Consider the following 11,787-nt stretch of genomic DNA (forward strand, 5'->3'; position numbering starts at 1 on the left):
CAGGGAGGGACAGCGGAGCCCAGCCCGGCCAAAACGAAATCCCACAAGGAGGGTGGCGGAGCAAAGCCCGGCCACAGGGAGAAGTTTCAAAAAAGGTTCCACAAGGGCCTCGGCCCCGCCCCGATCTTTATGCGCCTCCTGGCACTCGTTAGCAGCGTCGTCGGCATCCTCAATGCCAGCGGGGCTGCTGGGGGATGAAGTCCTGAATTCAGCGAGCAGCGGAGCACAGCCCGGCCACACGGAGAAGCTCACAGGGAGAGACAGCGGAGCACAGCCCGGCCAAAACGAAATCCCACAAGGAGGGCGGCGGAGCAAAGCCCGGCCACAGGGAGAAGTTTCAAAAAAGGTTCCACAAGGGCCTCGGCCCCGCCCCGATCTTTATGCGCCTTCTGGCGCTCGTTAGCAGCGTCGTCGGCGTCCTCAATGCCAGTGGGGCTGCTGGGGGATGAAGTCCTGAATTCAGCGAGCAGCGGAGCACAGCCCGGCCACACGGAGAAGCTCACAGGGAGGGACAGTGGAGCACAGCCCGGTCAAAACGAAATCCCACAAGGAGGGCGGCGGAGCAAAACCCGGCCACAGGGAGAAGTTTCAAAAAAGGAGTCAGCAAACACATTGTGAGCCGGACGAGAGCTACAGTGAAGTGTAAACCCTTGCCCCTGCTGGCGCCAAAGTCAGAGACCCCCGTTTGACCCGGAAGAGGGTCATTGTGCAGTCCAGGTCATCACCAGTATCTGCACCAAAATCAGCGACCCCCATGTTGCCAGTAAGGGGGCTGCCATGAGCACCAAGAAGGATCAGGCCATCGCCCAGGTGTGTGGCTAGGTTGGAGTCCCCGAGCAACTAGGAAGGGGGCTACCGTGAGATCTGGCCCATTGCCCTAGTTCATCGTGACAAGGAAGCAGGAAGAAACACTTACCGATTGCTGGGGGAGTCGAGTGAAGACATCCAACATCAATGTGGGATGTCCAAGAACAGAGGAGGCTACCACGTCAGTGGGGGAAAGAATGCAAGAGGTCACAGACCCACAATGGCAGGAGACTGGAACTCATAGAAGAGCATTGCAGGTCTCCTCCGACTGCTGGCTGGAATCAGATCATTTACGAACTCCAGTCTTTAGAGGGACATGCAGAAACCTTGCATCTAGATGCTGCTACACCTGAGCTCTTCAGGCAGAGCAAAAGACTTTGGGGTGTGTGGGACTAGAGTGGGCCTCATCAGGGAGTAGCCTTCAGTATAGAATGGTGAAAAACCACCAATACTAGAAGGCAGTGAGGTACTTTAGGATTCTGCCCAGGAGAGCACTGGCACTCTAACCTTAAGAGGGCTAAGTGGATTATTCGGCACGTTGTTTTCTTAAATGCTTGAATTTTGACAGGGCAATGCATTTGTTGCTGCTTCTGTTTGTCTGTTGAGTTATGAGCCTGTGTTGCCTAGCACACAGGCTCATAACTCCCTGGGAGGCCTTTGACTGCTCAACCCGTGCAACCACTGAGAATCAAGTACTGAGTGGGGTAGTACTTGGCCCGGTTACCTGGGACCCATGATAGGTTGGGCCCCAGGACATCAAGAGTAAAAGACCTTTACCCCCACAGTTGGGCCCAGTAGCTCCTGTTTGCCCTGTAGCCCTATGAAAGGGGTTCTGACAATGATCCTTCATCAAAGCTCAATCTAGGAATGCTCTATCATCCTTACTTATCATTGTCAAGGCCTCCTTTACTCAAGGCATCTTCACAGGAGCTCTCAAGACTGGTCATATCCTCCCATTTCTAACAAAAGCCATACTAGGCCCTGATGACTTTGCCAACTACCGGCCCTTCACTCACCTACCATTCATCTACAACATCATTGAAAAAGCAGTCTATGTTTGATTCTAAGGACAGAAAAGTATGGCCTAGAGCAGAGGTCTTCAAATTGTGGGGTGCGCCCCCCAGGGGCGCGAATAGGTCTGCAATTACATGTAAATGAAGATAGCCCGGGATTCTAGGCTGTCTTCATTTACATGCAGCAGTTAAACGCCATAAAAAAGTGGCAATGAGTGTGAAGGCATGGATAAAAAGAAAACAAAATGCATTTTATAGTTTTCTATTCACCTTCGGAAAACTGCATTTAAAAACATGCGCACACCTCCATGAAAAATCACCAATTAACTGTCAATTAAGCCTAGTTGGCGTGGTGTAATGCAGTGATCAGAAGGAAACACCATAAACCTGTTGAGGAAGGGAATGGAAAGTCTGCAGAGAAACTAAAACCCAATCCCATTTAAACAGTGGTAGTGTTTAGCAACTCGGGAAGTGAGATGGGTGATATAAACAGAAACTTTCTGTTTAAAGTGCCAGTGGTCGTGGAACGCTATCAAAGGGAAAAGTACTTGCCTTTTGACAAAAGGAAATTTCTTGTTCCCAAAGAGCTGCCGATGACGAAATTTAAGACCATTGTTTGATGCTGAATGGCGTTATCCAAAACACAGGCTTTTTACCTTATGGTGAACAAGACCTTATGTCAATGACAATGTTAGAAGTGTAACAGGATCACAAGGATAAAGATGGCTTCCCGTACATGACCTATGCATCACAGGAGATATTTGGCTGCAATCTGACCAGTGACTAGTGGAAACAGACAGACTGCCACTCACTAATACAGGATGTCTAACATTAAAGCAGGTTTTATCAAATGCACACCTTTGAGGATTGTTAACACTTGCTACCAAACCAAAATACTTTGTTTGTTTTATAAGCTGTTATTGAACAGGAGTTTGAATAAAGTCTTTGAGAACTACTTGTTGGGGGGGAGGGGCGTGACTTGGCGCCCAGCAGAGATGGCCCCGCACGGGTGAAGCTCTTCGGTGAGTCTCGGAGAAACCACGCTTCCAGATCGAGCCGTGACTCATGGAGAACAGCTGCGGGCAGATGAAGATCAGAGGATCGTTATGAGACCCTCGGTGCCCTCATTCATCACCAGCAAGTAGTTTTATTTTGAAAACTTAGCTCCCTATTGGTCGCGTATTTTTGCGGCAGCCATTATGAATTTATACCGCGATCGCGGATATCATAAATTCGGAGCTGAATTTTCTACAAGTTATTTTTTGATGTACCCAGTATACCCCAGCATCTGGATGTTGCATGATTCCTCTTCATTACACTGGGGTATGAGGTTATAGAGTGCTGTTAAAAGATTACTGGAAGAATTGCGCAGAATGTGTTTGGCGGCCATTTTGCGACTTCCAGCAAGCCCTCACAGAGAATACTTTTCTCCACTTTCATACTGCTGACTGGAAGTAAGCACAAAGTGTTTAACTAATACTTATACTGATTGTTTTCTGATGCACCCAGCGTATCCCAGCTTCTGAAATTGCATGATTTCTCTTCAGTACATTGGGGTACGATGTTATGTATTACATTCAAAAGGTTACTGAAGGATTTGTGAAGAATGTGTTTGGCGGCCATTTTGTGATTTTCAGCAAGCCCATTTTCATACTGCTGACTGGAAGAAGGAGTGTTCGGTCAGCGTTATATGGGCAGAACAAAGGTAATCCGTCCCTCTCCATCCAAGAAGCATGTTTTTATAAAAAATTCAAAACTTTTCACCAAATTTTCCAAGTTTGAAAACTCTCTATTATCCATGCCTCAGCACTTGAAAACAACTATGGATCCTTCCTCTGGAACTCCTGGGAAATCCGTTACTGAACGTCTTAAAAAAGACCCTCCTTCACCTCCTAAGTCAGTCTCGCCTGTATCTATGGAATCATTGCTTGAGGAGATTAGGGCCCTTCGACCCTTTATGGAAGAGACTAACACCAAGCTACAAATCATAATGGATAATTGGTCTCAACTAGACACTAGGATCTCTGCAGTAGAGAATACCGTTTCTTCCTTAAAAGAGACTTGTGTAAGTGTTTCTCAACTACATTCTCAGGTCTCTACACTTCAGAAACAGGTTGAGGATCTCGAAAATCGCAACAGACGGAACAACTTGCGCATCTACGGCCTGGCCGAAGAACTTGAAGGTTCAGACTTGCTCACTTTCTTTAAATCATTTCTCCCTAAATTACTTCACATGCCAGAAGGAACTCAACTCAACATTCAACGAGCTCACAGGCTATGGCGTGCTCCATCTCACGCTAGTCCCTCACAGAGACCAAGAGGAGTCATCTTATACTTCTTGGAATATACAGACTTGTTGAAAGTGCTCTCAGCGGTCAAAGCTTCCCCAAGATTTACATGGTCAGGATCGTCTTTATTTCTCACACAAGACTATGCTAAAGCTACTGCTAATAGACGTAAGGCTTTCCTCAACATGAGAGCTGATCTACGTTCCTTGGGAGCCCGATATGGCCTTTTTCATCCGTGTCTTTTCAAAGTTACGTATAACAACAGAACTATGACGTACGAAGATCCGACACGTCTACAAAGCTTCATAAACTCTTGCAAAACAGTTGTTATGGATTCCTCTGGGCCCTCTTCTTTATTAAACACTTACACTTGATTGAATGTCATTTCCTTCACAGGTTCTTCAGATTCTGTTTTCTTTTTCATAGTATCCCGTCATTTAAGAAATGCTTTTCTATAGTTCTTGACATTCTTGCTGTTCTCACAAAGTTTCACTTTATGTCAAGTTGTTCAATGTTATTGTTGGTATTCCTGTTATTGATTGATCCAATATATGTTCCAATTGTAGGTTCTAATGCTTATCCTAATCCTTATTATTTGTCGTCTTCACAGATTTTTTCCCCTGTATCGTGGTTTCTCCTCGATCCTCCGTTCGTCTGACCCCGGATGGGTCGCCTATTCCATGTGGTTCCATCACCCCTCCCGTGTATCCCTGAGTCTTCTTTTTGTAGGTATGTTATCTTCCTGCATTTTTTTAGGTACGTTATTCGTTGTGTCTTTTGTTTTTTGTCTTGCTTTGTTCGTTTGCATTTTTTCTTTGGCCGGTGTCTCTTGTTTTTTCACTTCTTCTTATCTTTCCATATCTATCACTATTTCTGTCATTATAACTGTTAATATTTCTATTTCTTCGCTCTCTTATTACCTATCTACCTGTTCTTTCCTTTTTCTTATTCTTGTATTCGATTCCCATTCTTCACTTTGGCTATTTGATCTGTCTGTTTTTCTTTACTCTGACATTGAATCAATCATTTCTCTCCTGCTTTCCTTTTTTCACATTCTATATTGCTGTTATAATGAATTGGACTTCTGTTTCACATTTTTAGTATAATTTGTTTTTAATTACTTATGTCATTAAAACTGATCACATGGAACGTTAAGGGATTAAATTCTCCCAACCAAAAGGCAATGAATCCTGACCCACTTAGCCAAGTTAGATGCTGATATTGTATTCTTGCAAGAAACTCACCTCTCGGATGTTGAATCATTAAAGTTAAAAAAAAGTTGGGTGGGGGAAGTTTTCTTCTCCCCAGGTGATGGCAAACGAAACGGAGTAATGATACTTTGCCGTAAATCCATTTCGGTTTCACTTGTGTCCCAAGAATCAGATGTTGATGGCAGATGGCTGAATGTTAAATTGTCTTTGAAGGGTGTTCCAGTTTCTCCTAAATGTTTATGCCCCTACATGTGGTGACCCTCTTTTTGGCCCACATTGGCTAAGCAAATCACTCACTGCATGGAAGACAATTTCATTTTAGCTGGCGATTGTAATCAGATTGTAATCAGACTTTTGACCCGTTTATTGACAGGAATTCTAGAGTCTCCTTCATTCCCAACAAACCCCATAAGTCTTTTGTTCATGCTATCACTCAGCATAAACTCTTGGATGCTTGGCGTCTTTGTAATCCGACCACTAGAGAGTACACTTTTTATTCCCCATCCCTTCAAACCCAATCAAGAATTGATTATATATTTGTCTCTCATACCATTTCACAAACTCTTACAAATGCAGAGATTGGGCCCATTTTATTGCCAGATCATGCCCCCGTCTCAATTGGCCTTGACATTCTACCTAAAGTTACAGGTCCCAGAAGGTGGTGTTTTAATAATGCCTTCCTCTTAGATCCAAAGTTTACTGCTTCCTTCACTACCTTCTTCGACGAGTTTTTTTAGATGAATCTGACCCATTCCATGCCCTTCTCAACTTTATGGGATGCATTCAAAGCCTCAGCGAGAGATTTCATAATCGGCTTTGTCGCAAAGAAATGACAAATTTCCCGTAAAATCACTAAAGATCTCCTTCAGGATATTAAAAGACTGGAGCACTCCTATTACACTTCACACTCGAAGGACTGTCTCACAGCTGTCATAAATGCCAAAATGCAATTTAACAAGAAGTCAACGGAGGATGACTCATTATATTTGTCCAGCGCAAAATTTTAAGGGGGGCAAAAATAAAGCACGGAAAATACTTTAAAAGTTAAACACAACAAGCTAAATATTGAATCTATCTATGATGATCAATTAGATTTAAAATTTAAAGATACTGACATTTTGAATGAATTCTCTCTCTTTTACAAATCACTATACGCTTCCGAAACACAACCCTCTGATTACTCCCTACTGCACTTTTTCTCTAATATCCAAAAACCTCAACACACTCTGCTGGACTTATCCTCCCTGGAGTTAGATCTAACGCACCAAGAACTATTAAAAGCTCTTCAACACCTTAAAAAAGACAAAGCACTGGGACCAGATGGTTTCACTGTAGAATTTTATCAACACTTCTCTAAACTCGTAATGCCCAAATTACATTCCCCAATAAATTCCTTCAGCACATTAGGTGGCTCCTCGGGTTCTTTCTCAGAAGCACATATCTGCCTCGTCCCCAAAGAAGGTAGGGGCATATTATCAAGCAGGGCGTTAAAATGATCGCCGCTTTAGCGGCAGAAAACTGCCGCTAAAGCGGCAATAATGGGCTTGATAATATGCTCTTGTGAATTCCCATAGAAGCCCAGTTTCCTGCCGTTAAGCGCCGATAATGTTATCACCGTTCCTTGATAATATGGCCCGTAAAGACTCTAAATATTGTAAAAATTACAGGCCTATATCCTTGGTTAACATTGACTATAAAATCTTTTCCAAAGCATTAGCCATACGATTAGATTCCTACTTACCTGATTTATTGGGAAAAGAACAATCTGGATTCGTCAAGGGTAGATTAATAACTGATAATACAAGACTCCTTTTTAACGTTTTATCTAAATCTTCCCATCTAAAACAATCCCTTGTGGCAATAGCACTAGATGCCGAAAAGGCGTTTGATAGAGTCGAGTGGACTTATTTGTTTTATACCCTCAAATGGTTTGGTTTTGGCCCTAAATTTACATCTTTGATTTCTCTTCTCTATTCCAACCCTCGTGCAGATGTATGCACCAATGGCTTGGTTTCCCCATTCTTTGATTTAGGGAGAGGAGTACGTGAAGGATGCCCTCTTTCCCCCTACCTTTTTAGGTCTCGGCTAGCGAAGGCTGCGCTTGCGCAATCTCGCTCGCGAGATTTAATGTTTTTCAGAATTGGGGCTTGAACCCGCCCCTCTTCTCCCCTCTTTTCCATTGGCTGGCCTCTTAAATGCTGGTCAGCCATTGGAGAAGAGCTTTAACTCTCCAAACAAGCCCCATCTTTTTCAGATTCTGGGGCGTGTTTTTTCGCCTCTTTCTCTTATTCACTGGTGGGCGTGTTTTTTTTTTTTTTTTTTTCATGGACGTTCTCAGGTTTATTTTCGTGTCTGTTGCTGGAATGTGCAGAGCGCTTTCCAAAGCTCTAAGGTAAGCGATGTTTGTTTATTTTCATTTGTTGTTTGCTTGTTTTATAATTCCCCGGCTTGTTTTCAGTATTTTTTACAGGGCTTCCCCGGTCCGTGCCGTCCCCGTGCAGCGTCGTGCATGGAGCGCTTTGCCCGGTATGTATGATGCTGTTTGCGGGTCTTAGGTAAGCCATCTTGTCTATGTTTCTCATCTAACGCTTGTTTTCAGTTTTTTTACAGGGCTTCCCCGGTCCGTGCCGTCCCCGTGCAGCGTCGTGCATGGAGTGCTTTGCCCAGTATGTATGATGCTGTTTGCGGGTCTTAGGTAAGCCATCTTGTCTATGTTTCTCATCTAACGCTTTTTTTCAGTTTTTTTACAGGGCTTCCCCGGTCCGTGCCGTCCCCGTGCAGCGTCGTGCATGGAGTGCATTGCCTGGTATGTATGATGCTGTTTGCGGGTCTTAGGTAAGCCTTCTTGTCCATGTTTCTCATCTAACGCTTTTTTTCAGTTTTTTTACAGGGCTTCCCCGGTCCGTACCGTCCCCGTGCAGCGTCGTGCATGGAGTGCTTTGCCCGGTATGTATGATGCTGTTTGCGGGTCTTAGGTAAGCCATCTTGTCTATGTTTCTCATCTAACGCTTGTTTTCTGTTTTTTTACAGGGCTTCCCCGGTCCGTGCCGTCCCCGTGCAGCGTCATGTATGGAGTGCTTTGCCCAGTATGTATGATGCTGTTTGCGGGTCTTAGGTAAGCCATCTTGGCTATGTTTCTCATCTAAAGCTCTTTTTCTGTTTTTTTACAGGGCTTCCCCGGTCCGTGCCGTTCCCGTGCAGCATCGTGCATGGTGTCCTTTGCCCAGTATGTATGATGCTGTTTGCGGGTCTTAGGTAAGCCATCTTGTCTATGTTTCTCATCTAACGCATTTTTTCAGTTTTTTTACAGGGCTTCCCCGGTCCGTGCCGTCCCCGTGCAGCGTCGTGCATGGAGTGCTTTGCCTGGTATGTATGATGCTGTTTGCGGGTCTTAGGTAAGCCATCTTGGCTATGTTTCTCATCTAACGCTTTTTTTCTGTTTTTTTATAGGGCTTCCCAGGTCCGTGCCATCCCCGTGCAGCGTCGTGCATCGAGTGCTTTGCCCGGTATGTATGATGCTGTTTGCGGGTCTTAGGTAAGCCATCTTGTCTATGTTTCTCATCTAACGCTTTTTTTTCAGTTTTTTTACAGGACTTCCCCAGTCCGTGCCGTCCCCGTGCAGCGTCGTGCATGGAGTGCTTTGCCCGGTATGTATGATGCTGTTTGCGGGTCTTAGGTAAGCCATCTTATCTATGTTTCTCATCTAACGCTTTTTTTCTGTTTTTCTTACAGGGCTTCCCCGGTCCGTGCCGTCCCCGAGTAGCGTCCTGCATGGAGTGCTTTGCCCGGTATGTATGATGCTGTTTGCGGGTCTTAGGTAAGCCATCTTATCTATGTTTCTCATCTAACGCTTTTTTTCTGTTTTTTTACAGGACTTCCCCGGTCCGTGCCGCCCCGTGCAGCGTCGTGCATGGAGTGCTTTGCCCGGTATGTATGATGCTGTTTGCGGGTCTTAGGTAAGCCATCTTGTCTATGTTTCTCATCTAACGCTTTTTTTCTGTTTTTTTACAGGGCTTCCCCGGTCCGTGCCGTCCCCGTGCAGCGTCGTGCATGGAGTGCTTTGCCCGGTATGTATGATGCTGTTTGCGGGTCTTAGGTAAGCCATCTTGTCTATGTTTCTCATCTAACTCTTTTTTCTGTTTTTTTACAGGGCTTCCCCGGTCCGTGCCGTCCCCGTGCAGCGTCGTGCATGGAGTGCTTTGCCTGGTATGTATGATGCTGTTTGCGGGTCTTTGGTAAGCCATCTTGTCTATGTTTCTCATCTAACGTTTTTTTTCTGTTTTTTTACAGGGCTTCCCCGGTCCGTGCCATCCCCGTGCAGCGTCGTGCATGGAGTGCTTTGCCCGGTATGTATGATGCTGTTTGCGGGTCTTAGCTAAGCCTTCTCTTCTATGTTTCTCATCTAACGCTTTTTTTCTGTTTTTTTACAGGGCTTCCCCTGTCCGTGCCGTCCCTGTGCAGCGTCGTGCATGGAGTGCTTTGCCCGGTATGTATAATGCTGTTTGCGGGTCTTAGGTAAGCCATCTTGTCTATGTTTCTCATCGAATGCTTTTTTTCTGTTTTTGTACAGGGCTTCCCTGGTCCGTGCCGTCCCCGTGCAGCGTTGTGCATGGAGTGCTTTGCCCGGTATGTATGATGCTGTTTGCGGGTCTTAGGTAAGCCATCTTGTCTATGTTTCTTATCTAACGCTTTTTTCTATTTTTTTACAGGGCTTCCCCTGTCCGTGCCGTCCCTGTGCAGCGTCGTGCATGGAGTGCTTTGCCCGGTATGTATAATGCTGTTTGCGGGTCTTAGGTAAGCCATCTTGTCTATGTTTCTCATCTAATGCTTTTTTTCTGTTTTTGTACAGGGCTTCCCCGGTCCGTGCCGTCCCCGTGCAGCGTTGTGCATGGAGTGCTTTGCCCGGTATGTATGATGCTGTTTGCGGGTCTTAGGTAAGCCATCTTGTCTATGTTTCTCATCTAACGCTTTTTTCTGTTTTTTTACAGGGCTTCCCCGGTCCGTGCTGTCCCTGTGCAGCGTCGTGCATGGAGTGCTTTGCCCGGTACGTATGATGCTGTTTACGGGTCTTAGGTAAGCCATCTTGTCTATGTTTCTCATCTAACGCTTTTTTTCAGTTTTTTTACAGGGCTTCCCCGGCCCGTGCCCTCCCCGTGCAGCATCGTGCATGGAGTGCTTTGCCCGGTATGTATGCTGCTGTTTGCGGGTCTTAGGTAAGCCATCTTGTCTATGTTTCTCATCTAACGCTTTCTTTCAGTTTTTTTGACAGGGCTTCCCCGGTCCGTGCCGTCCCCGTGCAGCGTTGTGCATGGAGTGCTTTGCCTGGTATGTATGATGCTGTTTGCGGGTCTTAGGTAAGCCATCTTGTCTATGTTTCTCATCTTACGCTTTTTTTCAGTTTTTTTACATGGCTTCCCCGGTCCGTGCCGTCCCCGTGCAGCGTCGTGCATGGAGGGCTTTGCCCGGTATGTATGATGCTGTTTGCGGGTCTTAGATAAGCCATCGTGTCTATGTTTCTCATCTAACGCTTTTTTTCAGTTTTTTTACAGGGCTTCCCAGGACCGTGTCGTCCCCGTGCATTGTCGTGCATGGAGTGCTTTGCCGGGCATGTATGATGCTGTTTGCGGGTCTTAGGTAAGCCATCTTGTCTATGTTTCTCATCTAACGCTTTATTTCTGTTTTTTTACAGGGCTTCCTATGTCCGTGCCGTCCCTGTGCAGCGTCATGCATGGAGTGCTTTGCCCGGTATGTATGATGCTGTTTGCGGGTCTTAGGTAAGCCATATTGGCTATGTTTCTCATCTAAAGCTCTTTTTCTGTTTTTTTACAGGGCTTCCCCGGTCCGTGCCGTCCCCGTGCAGCGTCGTGCATGGAGTGCTTTGCCCAGTATGTATGATGCTGTTTGCGGGTCTTAGGTAGGCCATCTTGTCTATGTTTCTCATCTAACGCATTTTTTCAGTTTTTTTACAGGGCTTCCCCAGTCCGTGCCGTCCCCGTGCAGTGTCGTGCATGGAGTGCTTTGCCTGGTATGTATAATGCTGTTTGCGGGTCTTAGGTAAGCCATCTTGGCTATGTTTCTCATCTAACGCTTTTTTCTGTCTTTTTTACAGGGCTTCCCATGTCCGTGCCATCCCCGTGCAGCGTCGGGCATCGAGTGCTTTGCCCGGTATGTATGATGCTGTTTGCGGGTCTTAGGTAAGCCATCTTGTCTATGTTTTTCATCTAACGCTTTTTTTTCAGTTATTTTACAGGGCTTCCCCGGTCCGTGCCGTCACCGTGCAGCGTCGTGCATGGAGTGCTTTGCCCGGTATGTATGATGCTGTTTGTGGGTCTTAGGTAAGCCATCTTGTCTATGTTTCTCATCTAACGCTTTTTTTCTGGTTTTTTACAGGGCTTCCCCGGTCCGTGTCGTCCCCGTGCAGCGTCGTGCATGGAGTGCTTTGCCCGGTATGTATGATGCTGTTTGCGG

At 45.8% G+C, this 11,787-nt stretch overlaps 1 pseudogene; it reads left to right on the plus strand.

The window, feature by feature from the left end:
* Positions 1-2,222: 2,222 nt before the first annotated feature.
* Positions 2,223-2,607, plus strand: LOC146859758 (microtubule-associated protein 1 light chain 3 gamma pseudogene; annotated as a pseudogene).
* The last annotated feature ends 9,180 nt before the right edge of the window (positions 2,608-11,787 follow it).

This window comes from Triturus cristatus, chromosome 3_1 (assembly GCF_964204655.1).
Source record: "Triturus cristatus chromosome 3_1, aTriCri1.1, whole genome shotgun sequence".
NCBI classification, from domain to species: Eukaryota; Metazoa; Chordata; class Amphibia; order Caudata; family Salamandridae; genus Triturus; species Triturus cristatus.